Source organism: Ornithorhynchus anatinus, chromosome 3, assembly GCF_004115215.2.
Source record: "Ornithorhynchus anatinus isolate Pmale09 chromosome 3, mOrnAna1.pri.v4, whole genome shotgun sequence".
NCBI classification, from domain to species: Eukaryota; Metazoa; Chordata; class Mammalia; order Monotremata; family Ornithorhynchidae; genus Ornithorhynchus; species Ornithorhynchus anatinus.
The window spans coordinates 35,613,274-35,620,313 of record NC_041730.1 but is presented as its reverse complement, the minus strand read 5'-3'; the positions used below and the strand labels follow the sequence as shown (position 1 = coordinate 35,620,313).

Genomic DNA, 7,040 nt, shown 5'->3' with positions numbered 1-7,040 from the left:
GGATTAGGTCCATTTAATAAATGCAGAGCAGGGGTCCCTTCAGTCCCAAGAGTCAATACTGGAGTAAGGCAGTAAGACCCTTCAATTATTCATGGATGCACATCAGCAGCAAGCAATTATTGCTTTTGGTTGTCAGGAGGCAGTTGGCATTGAACACTGAACCAGATGTCTCTTTCTAAAAGAATCTATATTACTTTGACAAGACATTCACACCTATTCCTAATTACCTCCCCATTGTATCCAAGCTGCTTAACCTGCGTATATTTTGATTTAGGAGTGATCCTGGCAGAATAGGAAGTGAATGGTATTGTATCTTGGGATGGGATCCTGAACCCCTTTGTTTAACCATTTCTGCATTTGCTCTTAATTTTATTGCATCAACTAAACCAGTGAATTCCCTTAGGGAATATTACTAATTCTCAAATTCTAATGTACAGGATGCTTAAGGACATCACCTTTCAAGTCTGTCCATATCTCAAGTCTACCCCTACTAATAGTTTAGTGGTTGAGAGAATATTTTAGGATTAAAACAAACTCTTGGAAGAGCAGAGAACTGAGTATATATCAACTGTTCAACTGAGAGAGTGAAAAACAAGATAAATGTAGGATTATTTCAGGAACTAGGTTATTTGGCATGTTTCATCTTTGCTGTATATTCCTAAGGTATTTGCAACACAGACTTGATTGCAAATGTGTGGAACCCAGATTTTTTTCTTTTCCCTCTGGTCTTTGTTTTGCTGTTGGTTGTACATTCAGTAAATGCCTTTTTAAGGACAAAACTGAAAGAGTGATTTCAGTAACACTTTTGGTCTATTAGCAAATAAATTATTGAGAGTAGAAATGGGAAGATAAAACAAGATTCAACTAAATTAATTTAGAGACAGGCAGGGAAATTTTTGGAGTTAAATGAAGAATTGAAGTAGTTATCCATGTAATTTAAGCCACAACAACAACAATGATAACAACAACAACAGCAACAACTGTCTGTCTAATAAGAAAGGCTTGTCCTACTTACCCAGTTTAATTAATTAAATTCTCCAATTCCTTTTTCTCATGTAAATCAGATTTGGTCCTTCAAAATTGCATTTACTCCTATTAATTTCCATAAACTGTACTTAAGTTCAAAAAATTCACTCTGCAATAATTGGGTACCTGAATGTCAAACATAAGGGATTATCAAGACTGGTAAATACCAAATGCCCAGAGGGTACAGATTCAAGTGCATAGATGAAGCAGGAGAGAGAGAGGGAATGAGAGAAAAGAGGGTTTAATTGGGGAAGAACTCTTGGTGTTGTGAGTTAAATAAAACTTGAAAGATGGGGAGTGGGGTGGCCTGGTATATTTGGAGGGGAGGGAATTCCAGACCTAAGGGAGGATGTGGGAAAGGGATCAGTCTGTAGACAAGATTGGGTGCACAGTGGGTAAACTGATGCTAGAGGAGTGAATAGTGCGGCCTGGGCCATAATAAGAGATCAGTGAGGTAAGGTAGGAAGGGGGGAGCTGATTGAATGCTGTCCAGTCTATGTAAGGGATTTCTTTTTTGCTGCAGAGGTGGATGGGCAACCTCTGGAGGTTTTTGAGGAGTGGGGAGATGTGGACTGAACAGTTTTTTAATTTTTTTTTCTCTGTCATCAACAATAGCCATTTAACAGTGGATCTGTTCTACAATGTTCTGTGTTTGCTCTTCATCAGATAGGTTGTGAAACAGATGTTGGTGAGACTAGGAATGAGAATTCCTGCAAACAAATTCAGAGGCCTAGAGAAGCTTTGAATAGAATACTCCCTCTATGAGTTAAATAAAACTTTGAAGTAGATGTTCAGATACTATTCTGAAGTTACCCTACACCCTCTATTAAATATTTGCAGACCTTGGCATTAACATTCATTTAATACCTTCAGTAAATGCAGGGTCCTGGTTGAGGTTACTTAAAATTTTTATCTTCTTAACAATAATGTTGCAAAGAAAATGTTCAGTAAATGCTGTTTGAACTATTTTAGAAAAATGTCACTTTGCATCTGGGGTAAGGTGCTGGTTTTCATTAAGAAAGTTGAAGATTATTCTGGAGGCTCAATAAATTGCCAAGATATCCTCTCTTTCCTTTTCTTCCTAACAGATTTTTGAACCATAACAAGAAGGCACCTGCTGTGATAACAGCAAGAGACAGAAACTTAGTTCTTCCTATAAAGCCATTGTCACCATGATTGTGTGATGGAAGGTCAATTTTGTCTTGTAGAGCCCCAGTTCAAATAGCTAACATGGAATAAAGAGGCTAATTATAAAACTCAATATCCCTTTGGTGAGGCTTCTGAATGCATATGTCAGAAAAATATAATATTTGATTAAAAATGTACTTTTTCCTCTGGCTACCTCTTTAATATTAATTCGAAACTGGCAGTGAAACAGTAATAACTATCGCTTTAATTCCCAATTCTCACTACCTTGACCAGCCAGTAGAGGAAGGGTAATGCATTCACCTAGAATGGATTGTTGATTTTAAATAAGTTTATTTTAATGACTGTATTTCTTGATGCATTTGATTTTGAATTTGACCTTTGCACCTTTTAGTATTTATCAGAAAAGAAAGTAGTAAGTGAACTACTGAATATATAATTCTCTTCATTTTTTAGGTCAGACAGGCTTAATACTGGGTCCAGAGATGTATTTGGAATAAGATCCAAATGACTAAAAAAGTATTAATTGCCCCTAGCTGTACTGTATACACATCATCATTCAATTCTCAAAGTGGGTTTTGTCAACAGTAATTGTGCTGTACTTTACAAATGCTTAGTACATGGTTTCTTCTCAATAAATTGATTAATTAAAAATAGTAAGCCAAAGATATTTATGCAAATAATATTTAGATAACAAGTCTTCTGAAAATGTAAATTACAGAAGATGTGTGCTAATTTATCCTGGCAAATATCAATTGTGAGTCATCAAATTGAATGGATTAGTGAAAATGATAAAATAAAATTGAAAAGTGAAGGACACTGAACCAAAACATAACATGATAAATTAGTCAAAATATCACATTCAGTGATGCCTTAATGTGTGTTTTCTCTGTTGGATTAGGGAATGGGTCAGGTCAGAAATCTCAGGCCCAGTCCACCCCAGTCTAACCAATTCAGCTTGTGCTTAGGTATAACACTGTCAAGCCCACAAGTCAATGAGCCTAAACTCACATCTGGGGGTTGGTGCTCTGAAATGTCTGCATGGGCAGTTGTGCCTATAGGCTCTAGTCTTAGTGAGTGCACAGAAGTGTACGCATAAATATGATTTTTCATGCATGTGCTGTGTGGAGGCAGAACAGTGTTACCTATTTTGAGTCCAGGCCCTGTCCAATCCCTACCTTGCCTTGTCTTGTCTTATGCTTTCAAGTCATCTCCGACCCATAGCGACGCCATGGACAGATCTGTCGAAAACACCCCACTTCCATCTGCAATCGCTGTAGTAGTGTATCCATAGAGTTTTCTTGGTAAAAATACAGAAGTGATTTACCATTGTCTCCTTCCATGCAGTCAACTTGAGTCTCCACCCTCGACTCTCTCCCACAGCTGCTGCCAAGCACAGGTGAATTTTGACTTGTAGCAGATTGCCTTCCACTTGCTAGCCACTGCCCAAGCTAGGAATGGAATGGATATGCCTCTGATTGAGTCTCCTTCCCGTAGTTGAGACTGGTAGAATACTGGAAACTCTCCAGCTGCGACCCTGAGAAGTGAATCCCTGCCTACATTTCTTCATTAATAATAATAATTATGGTACTTGTTAAGCACTTACTATGTGCCAAGCACTGTTCTAAGTGCTAGGGTAGATACAAATTTAATCTGGTTGGACAGTCCATTTCCCACGTGGGGCTCATACTCTTATTCCCATTTTCCAGATGAGATATCTGAGGCACAGAGAAGTTAAGTGACTTGCCTAGGGTCACATAGCAGACAAGTGGCAGAGGCGGAATTAGAACCCCGGTCCTTCTGACTCCCAGGTCCGTGCTCTATCCATTAAAGCTTGATGCTTCTTTAGACAGCACGTTTCCCAGTAGACTGTAAACTCCTTGAGGGCAGAATTGTGTCAACTATGAGAAGTAATTTAGCCTAGTGGAAAAGGCCTAAGCCTGGAAATCAGAGGACCTGGGTTCTAATCCTGGCTCTGCTAGTTGCCTGTTATATGACCTTGGACAAGTCACTTTACATCTCTGTGCTTCAGTTGCCTCATCTATAAAATGGGATTCAATACCTGTTTCCCTCTGCTTAGACTGTGAGCCTCATGTGGGACAGGGATTATGTACAACCTAACTCGTATCTACCCAGTATTTAGAATGGTACTTGGTTAAGAGTGCTTAACAAATACCTCAATTATTATTATTATTATTTCAACTTTAATATATTCTCCCAGCATTTGATGCAGTCCTCTTTATACAAGTGGTACTCAATATTCTTTTACACACTCCCCACCAAAGGTAAGTGTTCACCTTGCTATTAGTGGGAATAATCTTCTAGTCTAACATTCATTAGCACCAGCTGAGAATCAACTGCACTAAGCCATCAAAATAATCTGATAGGAATTCCTTAGACTTTTTCACTTTTATTCCATATTTCTACAAGATGGCAGGCATTATGAGCTGGAGAGGACATCCATTACCTGAACTATTCAGCCAACACTAAAACTATTCCTCAACTAGCCCTCCTATACCCCAGCCCTAGTTTCATAATTTAAAAGAAATAAAATCATTTAACTTTGGTGAAGAACCAAAAAGTTTAGAATGCTAAGTCTACACATTTAAGAGTTTTATCCATGAGTATAGAGATAAAGTAAAGAAAGTAATACTGTCTATTTAAATGTGTTTAGGTGATTGGTGTAGAATACTTTAATGATGAGCATAAATACAGCTATGGTGGTAAATAGTTCCATCAAATGACTTTGTTCTATCCTATTTGAATGGGACAACATTTTCTGATGTGACCAACTGTTGATAAAATCACTTTTTAAAATGGTGTTCTCTAGCTGGCAAGACTGTGAAAAACATATGATTAGTGAAGTTGTGACATCTGGTATTTTGGTTTCTGGTTTTCCTTCTCAGTCCCTTCTTCCATCATCATCTCCATCTTTACTTACAATTTCCCTAGATCCAACATCTTCCCTCCTCACCATTCATCCTTGAGTGAACAACAGAGACTATATAGATCCATCAGTTTCTCTCTTTGTGAACTGCTTGTCCTCAAACAGTAGTATTTCTTGGCAGTTTTACACTCAGTTTTGCATCTCCTGCAAACTACTTTAATTAAGGGTGCACCAGGAAATGCTGGAAACTGAAAGAAAATTATTGCCCTCCCCATCCTTATTTAGTAATTCACAACTCAGATGAATCACTGGAACTTTTGAATTGAGCTATTTCCCTCCCAAAATTCCAGCTAAATTAGAGATGTTTTCCTTCTCATCAATTTTGAGGGTTTTATTTTATCATGTAAGTGGCGGAAATGATTTCCTTCAGAAGTAGGGAAACTGCCATTTTATAAGCATATACTGTTCTGGCATTTACACTAATGCAACACTAAAAAAGAACATGGCATTGTTATAAGAACTATAGTTCTGCATTTTCTTCACATTTACCTCACCCAAATTTTCATAGTACATATTCGCCTTTTTAGCTTTCTGACAATTAGTAAGTATTCATCCTGAAATTGAGGCTTTTCTCCCAAATGCTTATGACTTTTAAATGTTAAAATATTGCTTCAAAATTGCAAGGGTGTTTTTCTTCTTGCAAAATACCTATACACTATTGACACTGTTCTACCTTTTACCACGAAAAAGCTTCAAATTTCATCGCTGTTCACTGCCTCAAAATCTGCATTCAGAAACCATGAACCCTATATGGTACAGGGACTGTGCCCAACCTGATTATCTTGTATCTATCCCAACCCAGTCCCTAGTACATAGTAAGTGCTTAACAAATTAAAAAAATATATTTTGACTTGTGGGTGTGATGCAGCTTGGAGAGCTTCTGGGAGAATTTAAGTGCTTCAGAAAAAACAGTCTTGTCAGAATACTTAACAATCACATTAGTTTTGTAATAAGGAGGTTTAATCTTTACTAACATGAAAGGAGTAAATTTTCAAATTTGGGGAGATATTTGAGCTTTCTCCTGCCTTCAGGTAAATGCACCAGATGCCTATCCAAAAAGTGAAGTGTTTTTTTCCTCCTTGGGAAACTTTAACTATGTTTATGCCTTTGAATGTATCAATAGATGTTATTATGCCCTGTGAGTGGTAACAACACACTGGTTCTAACATGGTAATAGTTGCCCTATTTTTGAGCTAACAGGAGTTCTCCCTTTTCCAACTATTCCATGGAAACTGCAGAATTCCAGTAAGTCTGCAGGTGTCATTTGTCCTGCCCCAACTTTTTTCCAGTCTGCCTTCAAAACTCTAGTCAAAAAAGATTAGTGATCTTGAAATATACTTGTGAGTGACCATCTCCGAGGGAAAAGGCAGGAATTCTGAAGACAAAGGAGAATTGTATTTCCGTCTTTGTGACCTTGTTGTATTGATGAATGTCTAAGCCAAGAGAAGCATGGCCTTCAGTTTTCCTTGACGGATCAAGCAAAGTTGACAATACCTATTCTTCTCTGTCAAGCATTTTACATCCCACCAGGAAAACAAGAATTCCTATTTTCAACATTGCCCTTTGTTTTCAAGATAATCGAGATTTGGATTTCTAATCAAAGATGTGTCAATATATGAGATTTAGCAAGATTTATGTAGGCAAAGCAGGTAAAAGCCCTCCAGTCTTCACAGAGGCAGAACTGAAAACATTAGAAAAGAACATTCAATCTGTTAATTAAAATCCAATGAACAATAATGCACTTTGCTGACTCTGCTGATCTTCAGTTTCGAAATAGGTTTCTGCCAAGTGAGACGAAGCAGAAACATGAATTCAAATATGAGCCCAAAATCCTGGCTAGAGGGAGCAGCAACCTGAATGGCTATTTTTGAAATTAGTCATGAATTTCTGCTTTGCTTTTGCTTTAATTTCATATAATAAT

The 7,040-nt window shown here is 37.5% G+C and overlaps 1 non-coding gene across 1 annotated transcript; it reads right to left on the bottom strand.

Annotated features, from left to right (window-relative positions):
- Window positions 1-3,581: 3,581 nt before the first annotated feature.
- Window positions 3,582-3,719, bottom strand: LOC114810822. Its single transcript, XR_003758513.1, has one exon. It is a non-coding gene; the product is annotated as a small nucleolar RNA SNORA7 (small nucleolar RNA).
- Window positions 3,720-7,040: the final 3,321 nt, after the last annotated feature.